The following is an 11,827-nucleotide window of genomic DNA, read 5'->3' as shown; positions in this document are numbered from 1 at the left end:
GCTGCGGCCTGGGAGTATCTTCTCATGCCGCAGGAATGTGATTATGTCATGGCGAGTCCCCCACACGCCCCGCTGCTGCCTCCCAGCCCGCTGCCGGCTGACAGCTCTGGGAAGCATCGTTACTGCTGAAATGGAGGCATAAATTTCTGCTGGCAGGGCTCCTGGCTGTAAAAACTTGTAAGCCGTAACAACCTCTCACTGCGACAAAGTTACTCCGACATTTCCCATGGTCCTGGTCCCATCCCTCCAAGCTGGGGGCAGGAAGAGGGGGAAAAGGTTTTAAAAACTTTTCATTTTCCTTATGTAGTTGAGCGTTACCGGGGGCGATATTTCTGCCTGTGCATGAATTCTTCCTGCTGAACTCATGGGGCATGACGCACCCACAGGAGGGGAGAGCATGCCCAAGACAAGAGCGGCTGAAGTACACTCCTGCTGAGCTACTCTTTCTGAGGATTTGTATTTCTTTTTCCAGCCGAGGAGTTTTATTATAACAGAAAGAACATGAGATTTTTATGAGTGATTTTACAAATTAGTTCCTCAAATTGTTTGCAGCAGCACAAGAAATGTTGCAGTCATTAAAGTTCATAGAAAGTATCAAATGCTCCATCACCGCAAAGCTCTTCCTTGTGCAAGAGAAACAAAGCAAAGTCGCCCCTGGCATGTTTAGACCTCTGACTCAGAAATGCTGCTCATCACCTCTCCACCACAGTGTACAGCAACTCATCCTGCCCTTGTGCACTTTGCTAGAACGAGCCCAGAGCTGAACCAGCACAAACCCAGCTACAAACATGATTTTAAAAACAAACAACTAATTATTTCCATTCACCTCATTTAATTTGGGCTCATGCAGAAATGGTGTTCATCCAATAGTCCAAAATATGTCACGTATTAGGAGCTAAAGAGTCCAACCCAATGAATGAGTCATCACCCAGTGGATGAAATCCCATATCTTCATGGCTGCTCATAAATAAGACAAGCTCAACTTTATAGTAAATCATAAGTAAACAATGAACTATATGAAAATCAGACTCAGCTGTGTTATAACTGCATGGGCACAGTGCCCACAGAGAAATGAAAAGCGAATGTGATACCATCATTGTTTGGCTTTGGAGACAGAGGACTGAGACTCTGAAGAGGGGTTTTGATGCATGTAGCAGGGCAGTCAGACACCCAGGCCTTTAAGGCCACTGCAGATGCCTGTTTGCAATAAATAACACATTATCCTGGCCATTAGCACTTCTGAACCTCAGATTCCAGTGGGCAGATTTTCTTAAGTTATTGTCTGGTATCTTCTTGCAACAGCCCAAAATCTGCGGGCAGCCCTCTCGTGTTCTTGCAGCCTGCTCCTTCTTCAGTGCTCGCTCCTAGAGGGAAATGAAGAGCAGCAAAAAGCTGTTCCTTCACCCTGAGATGAGGATCAGTACATCCTGTGCATCCCTCATAACCATACCCTGAGTCCTGGGCTGGATTCACAGAGCTGGCTGGAGTTTTTGATTTAATAACTATTTGAACCAGTGTTGTGAGAGAAGGCAAGAAAAGCAGAAAGTATTGATCAACCTCTATCTAGTTAAAAAATTAAGAGCATATAAAGCACAGTATTGAAATAACTGGAAGCCAGACCACACTGCAGATAGCCCAGAAGGGCCAGGCAAGAGCAGGTATGTTGAAAGCACTGAGAAAGACTCTGGCACATGGTCATGAAGGGATCCTTCTGCAGCAGGGGCAGCTGAAGCCACCTCCAGGTCTGAGCTCCATTGCGACCCCAGGGCCCTGGCCACAAGAAGCTCATGGGACTGCAGCCAGTTTTGCCGGGACATTTACTCCAATAAAAAATATCTTTCTGTTCCTGAGAAAGAGAAGTGTTTTGCTATCTTGTCAAACACTCTGGGAGATGTCTTATATTTGTATTCAGGTTAATGGTGGCAGTGGGATACAAAGACGATTACAGGAAGCAAATCCTTGAATTTTCGGGAAATCCAGGATGTAATTGAATGTGCTAGAGGGTAGACAAGGTTGACAATCTCAAAGGATATTCTTTTTTCATTATACTGACACTGTGCAGGTAATCATTTATTGGCAGAGCTGCTATTGCCTGAAGAAAGTGCTCCAGGGATAGGTGCCTGACAGAGGAGCCAGCTTTGAAGTCTTCCAGATCTGCATGGGCTTTGTGGTACACTCTGAAGTGGAGATGTCCTGCTGCTCCCCCACTGTACCCTTCTCCCCTCAAACACAGCAGAGCAGCTCAGGCTGCCTTTCAGAGAGCAGTGAGGCCAAGACAGTAGCTGTCTGGCTATAGGAAGGGAAGAGACCAAAGCAGCTTTTCCCTGAGAGAGCAAAGCTCCAGCCTCTGCCAAAGTACACAAGGACACAGACCGCCTTGTGGCTGTCCCTGCAGAACAGGGGCAGGGGCAGATGAGGATATCCGTTCTACAGTGATGTGTCCAGACACGGGGGAGGGCTCTGAATGTGTCACAAGAATGAAAGCCCAGAAGAGGCCCAAGCCTGGTCACAGGCACTTGGTCCATCCCAAGGGATGCAGGGTCTCATGCGCGGGAATGGGGCCTGGCTCCCTTCCTCCTTCCTGCCCCGACATGACTACATTTCTCTAAAAGGCTGAGAACAGTTGTGCCCTCTCAAGAATCCATAGATGATTTACAAGTCCTCTCATGAGGCCTGCAAAGAGCTCCTCTGGCTCCCTGCCTTCCTGATGGTCCTTGACCCAAGTGGCTCTGGCAGTCAGAGCAGCCTGGGCAGTACCACAGCGTCAGCTCAGGCTTTTCCCAAAAAAGATGCTCTGAGGAAGCTGTTTTATTTTCTCAACCCTTGGTACAGTTGTAACAGGCCAAAGCACAGATAATATCCAACCAGAGATGTGACTGCACAAGCCCAGATCACTACTTCCTGTCCAAGCAGAGATCCTCTGTATATATTCTCTTTTTAACATTGGAAAATTATTGTACTTTAATAAAGTTCTGTAAATGGATGAATAATTTCCACAAGGAAAGAATGTTAAACTTGCATTGGCACAACATTACTTCTAATCAAGTGATCTTCATAATTCTCCAGAACAAGCAAAACTTCATATTTTCCATACGTTACCATCTTTGTCACCCAAAGTACTTTGTATTCAATAAAAATACCAGCTTTCATTAAAGAAAAAAACCCTTTTGGTGCACAGTTTTTCTGGCATTGCACATCTCTGGTTCACTCACTCAACATGTTTAGAATTAAATCTCAAAACCTTAACTCACCCTCTAATGATCTGTTTGTTTCCAGATTCATATTCCCACAATATGTTTGCTGACAGCAGTTGGGCTCTTTGACAAAAGTCAAGAAATTTTTCCCAACAATGTATATTTGCTTGGTTCTGGTGAATTACAGGGGAAGGGTGCAGGCTGTACAAGCTGTCACCAGTAACGTGACTGTAAGACCAAGTGTAATTTATTTAGTACAAGCTAAATGTTTATACTAAGTGTTCTTTGTTCCGAACATTATCACTTCAACATTGAGCTTTTTATGAAGAGAGTTGTGAGAAAGGTTGAGCCCTGTTTTGAAAGGATTTTTAAATTTAGCATCACTATGACTTGGAGCCAAAACTCCGATGCATACAGTTCTCAGGAGCATGATGGCAAAAAGCTGCTTCCCTTGGTTTCAGGCGCTTCTAAACTGTTGTTTTTGAATTTGTAGTATGTGTTAGAACTGAATAAGAGCAAACCAATTCTTGAAAGGATATGTTGTTTCAAAATAAATCCAAAATCTTACACTCCAAATAATGTTCAATGTAGTACTTTGATATAATTGCACCTTATCCCTTTCTCCCACTCTTAAAATAATCCCTTCAAATTCATATTGATTTCACAAAGCACTTTGACCTCAACAGAAACAAAACATACTGGGATGAAATCTGGTCCAGTATTCCTCAGCCTTTCTCACCTGCCCACTGATGGATGGGGTCTGGAAGGTGTGTCCCCACCTTGGTGTCCACATACAGCTGCATTTCAAGTGACAGTGGCAAGCAGCCCTTTAATAAACCAGTGGCACCAGTTTATTAAACTGATTATAAAGCTAAACTAAGTCTGTGATACCTGGAGAGTCCAGGATATTCTATCTTTAAAAAGTCAAATGCAAGTTACTCTGTTAGAGGAGTATTGGAGTTTATCAGCAGCATGAATAATCTCATTCCATATAAACACACTTGAAAACTGCATCCAGTATGATATTTGCCATTCAGAAAAGACAAGAAGAAGAAGAGCAGCAAGGAGGATGATGTCTATGGCACAGGAAACCCACCTTGTAGTGAAGGGCTTCGGGATCCTGATCTGCTGAGAAGGTCAAAGCCAGATGTGGTTGCGAGCTGCAGCACCTGCATGGAGAGAAAAATGTCAGAGGCGAGGGACTTCCACTTCCCAGGGGAAAAGTGACTCATGGCAGAAAGCTACAGCTAAGCAGCCACACTAGGGAAATATATGCTCAAACAGGAGTAATTTTACCTTGTGAACAGCTAACTGTACCCTTAACTATCTCTTACAGTAGATCCTCCACCTCTCATATGGAAGAAAGAATCAATGTCAGATTTTTCTCTAAAACACATGTAATTTAAATAGGAACAGTTGAAGGCAGTTGTCCCACCTCACATACTGTGTACTTCATCCTAGTCCCTGTTTTCTTGGGAGCAATTCATCCTATGAACAGTGATTCCAAGCTTTACTCCTAGAAAGCATTAACATCTTATTATTACTTCCACTTTTACAGCAACTAGAATTATCCTTGTTTGCTCATTGAAAAACATTTTAGACACAACAAATACAACACTTCTGCGTTTATCTGAAGAAAGGAAATCCTTTCTGCAGACTCCCCTTTGGTCCCTGCTGAGCTGCCAACTCCAAAGCCTGCAGAATGCCCAGCAGCATGCAAGGGTGTTTCTCTGGGGTGTGAACTCTCCTAGAGATAACAACTTTATGGCACAAGCATTGTTCTTTACCAGTACCCTGTTTTCACAGGTATTTAATGAATAAGCTTTCAACTGCAAAAACACAGGCTGGGATCAAGAAGGAAAATGACCTTTGTGCTTGCGATTGTATGTTCAAGTAGTTACGCTTATTTTCCTCATTAACATATAGGAATCCCTTTTATGTTAACGCACTTTATTTAATTCTAACAGGCTTTTTGTTGTATTTAAAAAAATCTAAAGGGAAACAGAAAAAAAGTCCCATTGTTCTCCCACATGTTTGTTTTCACTACAACTACTAAGAGGAAAAGCCCTTTACAAAAACAGGATACAGCAGACTTCTCTACGCTGTGCACCCCCCGCCACAGACTCAAACACTCTGGGCATGACTGCAGTGGAAATCGAGAGTCCACAGAAAGTCATCAGTGATTGAAAAACATCAATGGGAGTTTTATTATCAACTTGAATGAGAGTAGTATCAAGTCGTTGCTGAATAAACCTCACCAGCCTGGGCAGGTTCTGCTGCCCTCAGACAAATTACCACCCGCCTTAGGACATTTTCTCTGTGACATTAATTACAGAGAGAGGGGCAGACTCCACCGTCGTGGAAAGGCGTTAAGTCAATGACAAAAGCCATAGCATACGGCATCACTTCCCAGCAGTCCTAAGAGACAAATCACCAGGGAACCATGTGATGTCACCTACGTCAGGTGCTGCCTGGGCCCAAGAGATGCTCCACATCCCCCATGGATCTTACTGAGCAGCCACAGGCTGTCTCTGGGGTGCCCTCAGGAGTGGGGCTCCCCACTGCATTTCTACTAATGACTTTTTAGAGCTCCTTTCTTAATGTATCCCACGGCCTCCTTTCCCCCCTCTTCGATTATTGCTTCCCCTGATGAAGTTTTGCCCAGTCAGCAGAGGGGTTCCTGCCTGTGCCAGCAGCCCTCAGGAAAGGCCAGAGCTGAGGCAGGGGAACTTGTAAGCTGCACTCACTGCAAAGCACATTCCTGTGGGTTGTTGTTAAGAAGATAATAAAAATTGCTGTTTTCTTTCTCTCCACACATTAGCATTTGGAAGAGTTCATGCTTCCAAAGAATAACACTGACTTGTTCTCCGTGATACAGAAGAATAAATCAAATGCAATTACCAGGAGACCTGCATTTCTGTAATCAAGAGCATCATCTCTGGCCAGAAAGTACCTTGGGGGAATCAAGTTCTAGCGACTGGGAGGCCAGTAAAGAGCAATTCGAGCTTTTCTGACTGAATTGTGGTGATTGCACTCCCATTCGCCTGGGCAGAAACTACCACTGAGCAGCCTGGCAACCTCCTTCAAACACCATCCCAAGAGCATTTCAGTTAAAAAAAAAGTCTCAGATTTTAGGGAAATATGTCTTCTGATTTCTTTCTAAGTAAAAACATAAAATGCCATACGGGTTGAGGATATTCTTGTAGTGAAGAGAACAGAATATGGTTTTAGTTTTATAGGATTGTGGTTCTTCTTGTTTTTCTTTTAACTATGTTAAGTAAGCCTTGTTTCTTCACTAGAAACTATCATGACTTGATTTAGCCATGCTTTCTGAACAAGATAATTCTATCGTGTAAAATGATTACATTGCAATGTAAATTATATGAGAAATGTTTATGCAAATCCTTGGGTAAAACAATACCACTTTATTACCGCAAAATAAACTTTCGGATTACTGACACTTTGTCTTTGAAGAGAGTCTGCCATGGCTCAATAAACTGAAGAGCCAGCGAGACAGCACAACAGGCTATGCCTGATACTACTTAGAATCAGACCTTTCAGTGCAAGGGGGAAAAACCCCAATTTCCACTTATATAAAAATCTATCATTGTTTAGAAACTGCAAACTGACTGGCTGCTTTTTGCATTTATTGGTAAATCTCTGACCATCATCAGAGGACAGGGCTAAATAATGTAGCTATCATTCCTTCCTCATCAGAGAGAAATAAACCCTCAGTGTCCTCCCTTGCTGCATGCAAGGAGTTCAACGACAAAACTCTGTTTTCCCAAGCTCTCGGTATCTGCTGACTGGGTGTCCCAAAAGGCAAGAAATCACAATTCCCCAGGCAGCGTCGGGACAAGCTCACTTCGAACAACTCTTTATCTGAAAGCAGCACAGGGACAGCTATCCGTGCACTCCATCCCACGGACCTCCCTCGCTGCCATCGCCCTCCGGCCCCAGCCCCGGGTCCCGCACGGTGCCCGGTGCCCGGGGCAGGTCCCGCACGGTGCCCGGGGCAGGTCCCGCACGGTGCCCGGGGCAGGTCCCGCACGGTGCCCGGGGCAGGCTCCGCACGGTGCCCGGGGCAGGCTCCGCACGGTGCCCGGGACAGGCTCCGCACGGTGCCCGGGGCAGATCCCACACGGTGCCCGGGGCAGGTCCCGCACGGTGCCCGGTGCCCAGGGCAGATCCCGCACGGTGCCCGGTACCAGGGGCAGGTCCCGCACGGTGCCCGGGACAGGTCCCGCACGGTGCCCGGGGCAGGTCCCGCACGGTGCCCGGGGCAGGCTCAGCGCGGTGCCCGGGGCAGGCTCCGCACGGTGCCCGGGGCAGATCCCACACGGTGCCCGGGGCAGGTCCCGCACGGTGCCCGGGGCAGGCTCAGCGCGGTGCCCGGGGCAGGTCCCGCACGGTGCCCGGTGCCCAGGGCAGATCCCGCACGGTGCCCGGGGCAGGTCCCGCACGGTGCCCAGGGCAGATCCCGCACGGTGCCCGGGGCAGGTCCCGCACGGTGCCCGGGGCAGGTCCCGCACGGTGCCCGGGGCAGGTCCCGTACGGTACCCAGGGCAGGCTCCGCACGGTGCCCGGTGCCCGGGGCAGGTCCCGCACGGTGCCCGGGGCAGGCTCAGCGCGGTGCCCGGGGCAGGTCCCGCACGGTGCCCGGGGCAGGCTCCGCACGGTGCCCGGGGCAGATCCCACACGGTGCCCGGGGCAGGTCCCGCACGGTGCCCGGTGCCCAGGGCAGATCCCGCACGGTGCCCGGTACCAGGGGCAGGTCCCGCACGGTGCCCGGGACAGGTCCCGCACGGTGCCCGGGGCAGGTCCCGCACGGTGCCCGGGGCAGGCTCAGCGCGGTGCCCGGGGCAGGCTCCGCACGGTGCCCGGGGCAGATCCCACACGGTGCCCGGGGCAGGTCCCGCACGGTACCCAGGGCAGGCTCCGCACGGTGCCCGGTGCCCGGGGCAGGTCCCGCACGGTGCCCGGGGCAGGTCCCGCACGGTGCCCAGGGCAGATCCCGCACGGTGCCCGGGGCAGGTCCCGCACGGTGCCCAGGGCAGATCCCGCACGGTGCCCGGGGCAGGTCCCGCACGGTGCCCGGGGCAGGTCCCGTACGGTACCCAGGGCAGGCTCCGCACGGTGCCCGGTGCCCGGGGCAGGTCCCGCACGGTGCCCGGGGCAGGCTCAGCGCGGTGCCCGGGGCAGGTCCCGCACGGTGCCCGGGGCAGGTCCCGCACGGTGCCCGGGGCAGGCTCAGCGCGGTGCCCGGGGCAGGTCCCGCACGGTGCCCGGCCACGCCGCCCCTCGCACCTACCGTCCGCTGCCGCCCCACCGTGCCGATGGATGGATGGATGGATGGAACTGCTGGGCTTGGCTGGGAGCTGCTGCTGTCCCAGCAGCGGGAGGTCACCAGGCTGCTAGTCTGATCTTCAGTTCGCTTTCCATCTGAAAAGTTTAACTCCTTCACGCCCTAAAAGGCACAATATCAGCAAATACGCAGCGCTGTGCTCATCCCTTGCCGGGGACTCTGGGCACGCCCTTGTTTCAGGCTGCTGAAAACAAGGACATGCACCTGAGAGAAATCGGGATATGGGGGGCTGGTATGAGCAGTTTTGCCCTGAGACTTGGGGTGAGTGTGATGCCAAAAGTCCTCAATGAGATATTTCTCACAACATACACTCCTAAGCCCTGTCCTGAAGTCTTGTGTATTCCCACACATTCCTGTGGTTGCCAAATCCCTGCCGGGGACCCCAGGGGCTTATACTTTGGAAGGGAAGGGGAAAGCCTTTCACAGCACTTTTTTCCCTGTCTCACCAAACCCCTGGGAAATTGAAGGGGGTGGAAATTGCTTCTGGCAGAGGAGATAGCCAGATCTGAAAGAGCACACTGAGAAGGGGCCCCAGAAAATCCCAGCCCCATCCCTGCTGCCAGGAAACCCCAGCCAGCCCTAGCCTGGCCATGCCCATGCCTGGGCACCCATGTTCCTCCTTGCTTTGATCAGAGAGGCGTTCCTGGTGATGGGGTTTTGTGGTCCAGCTCAAGATGCCTGTGCAAGAGTATGGGTAAGAAGTTGTCTCTGCTTTGCCTTGGACCCCACTGAGTTTCCAGCTCTCTGCACACCAGCCCTAGGCTCTGTATGTGGTACCACCAAAATGTATAGGACAGAGTAGTGGCGGCCATCAGGAGCTCCAGCTGCTGCTTTGTCCAGCAAGATGTTTAGAATGGTTACGTGATGATGTCAGCCCTGACCTCCATGTTCCTCTTGCCCTCCCAGTGTGACTATTGAGCAATGGAAACCTTTCTGGGTTCAAAGGCACTGAGTCCTGTCCCCAGTCCCTGGCTGTGTGGTCACTCTCACGCTCAGCCACCACTGTTCCTCTGCAGCCTGCTCGGGTCTGGCAGATGGGAAGTTATAGACTCCTGCCCCCCACAAGAAATGAAGCTGAATCTGGCCCCGTGCAAGGCTTCTTCAAACACCACTTGCTAGGCACGAAATCATGGCTCAGAACAGTGTGCTGCCACACACAGGCTGCCCTCTTGCCCAGCCATGGTGGAAGGCACAGCGAAGGGACAGGTGTGAGCTTACCATGCTCCTCCAAAGGAGGATGTGCCAGGGCAGGCTGCAGGATGTCACAGGGAGGGCCACACGTGGCAGGGACAGGAGCATTCCATGGGGCCAGTAGGAAGGCAGCAGCTCCAAGCTGTGTTGGTGGTTTTACACCCAGGGTGTTGCAATGCCCTGTGGGCACAGTGCTCCCTGGCCCAGGTGCACTGGCACTCGCCGTGCTGAGCCCAGCTGCTGCCCAGCCCTGCTCAGCCTCTGTTCCTTTCTGGTGCACCAGCCCATGTATCCATACGGGTTCTCTTTACTGGTGACAAAGTGCTCACAGCAAACCACCAACACAAGGCTCCTGTAACCCACGGCTCTGATGCCAGCATGTCCCACCCTGCACCCTGTGGCTGAGCTTCACTTGTGAGCTGCCCAGGCACAGGCTTTGCTGAGACCCTTAAGTCAATCCAATGCATTTTAGCCCAGTATAAAAAACATGATCCTCAGCCAGTCCCTCCAGAGGGGGAGCACCTGGCAGAGTCTCTTCCTATGCCAAAGGTGATTCCCAAAGGACTATCAGTGCATACCACAGCCAGACCCCTTCAGCTCCCAGGCACTGTGAGTTATGCAAAAGGTCACTTTTGTCCACAATAATAGGAGCCTGAGTGAGGGAGAGGAAGGGGAGAGGTGCCCTCTTGCCTTTTTTCTGCAGACCAGAAGGCTGTGACTGCAGTGACACAGGGAATCTCTGAGGCTGCACCACTGATGGGGCACGAGATGCTGGCTGACACATAATCCCCATGCAGACACCCTTATCAAGGGACTGCAGCAGCTTTTTATTCAACCCCGAGAGCAGCAAAAAACCAACATTCAAGATAATTTTCCAAACCTTTCTCTGGAGGGAGGACAGCTTTGGGGCTTTTGATTTCAGGTATGAAAAATGTAATTATGGATAATGATGCCTCTTGCTGTAACCCAAACAAAAACCATTTCTGTATTTCATGGCTGGTCCCTGTGCCCTAAAGTAAAAGAGGGTTTCTGCTTTCATTACAAAACATATTTGTATTTCAACCTGTAAGGCCTTCTCATCTGGGAGCTGTCTAGTGGCGAGCAGTCTCTCCTGCATCTGGTGTTACTTAGCCAGTAATTTTTCTTCTGTGTTGCCTGGGGGCCAAAAGTACTCCCCAAAAGGCAAAACACGGGTTAAAATTGTTTAGAGAACAAAACTCTGTTAGAACGTTTTATTGGAGTCCAGGGAAATTACTTCTAAAATACATACATATAATATTAGCAGCAATAATAGAGTTTTTGAAAGTTCACTGTAAAAGTAATGATGTTTCAGATGGGAGCCAGCATTTCAAACCCATCTGTATGGAGATGACATCAGACACACTGCTTATGTTTCCACTTTTGGTGGTGTGAAAGAAAATACGCTGCTACACGAACTTACCTTTAGCTAGTGTGTTTGCCCAACTTGGACAGTTTGGTTGGGTAACTGCTTGAACTCAGAAAGCTTCACTTCCACAGAAAGCTAAAACTGGGGGTTTTTCATTTACATTTTCATTTACAGCTTGTTTCAAAACCACCCTCTCAATCCTCACTGGGTTCTGCCACTGTGACACTTAAATCCACTATTCTATTTAAATTATGATACGGTGACAAATTAATCCAGGACATGGTAAATGCAAGACCCGTCACAGCAGGCACCTCACAGTGTTACACTGCAGATGTTCAGGCTCACCTGGCTGACATCAACCTTCCACCTTCCCCGACAGTTCAGTGAGGGGTGGCAGTGCCAGGGTGGGCACTGTGGAGCTGTGCTGGTGACCCTGCCCTGCCCTGGGCCAAGGCAGCTTCAGCACTCCAGCCACAGCCTGGCTGAAATAGAGAGGGTGGCTTCTTGCACGTGCATCCCTTGTGAGCAGGAGCCAGGTCTCATTCCTCACCTGAGCAGGAGCCCAGTGTGCTGTGGGCACTTGTGGGGACAGCCCAAGGAGGTGCAGTCCCTGCTGCTTTGGATCCTGCCTAGGATGCTCTGGGTCCCAGCATTGCTTTGAATGAAGGATATTTGCCACTGATGGCATTT

General features: G+C 50.1%; 1 long non-coding RNA gene across 1 annotated transcript; it reads right to left on the bottom strand.

Annotated features, from left to right (window-relative positions):
* Window positions 1–1,077: 1,077 nt before the first annotated feature.
* Window positions 1,078–9,035, bottom strand: LOC135307984 (uncharacterized). The gene is made up of 3 exons (XR_010368559.1): window positions 8,506–9,035; window positions 4,291–4,363; window positions 1,078–1,364 (listed from the first exon to the last, which is right to left on the bottom strand). It is a non-coding gene; the product is annotated as an uncharacterized LOC135307984 (long non-coding RNA).
* Between the last annotated feature and the right edge of the window lie 2,792 nt (window positions 9,036–11,827).

The sequence above is a fragment of the Passer domesticus genome, chromosome 9, assembly GCF_036417665.1.
Source record: "Passer domesticus isolate bPasDom1 chromosome 9, bPasDom1.hap1, whole genome shotgun sequence".
NCBI lineage: Eukaryota > Metazoa > Chordata > Aves > Passeriformes > Passeridae > Passer > Passer domesticus.
Note: the sequence above shows the minus strand (reverse complement) of the source record. Positions and strands in the feature narration are given on the sequence as shown.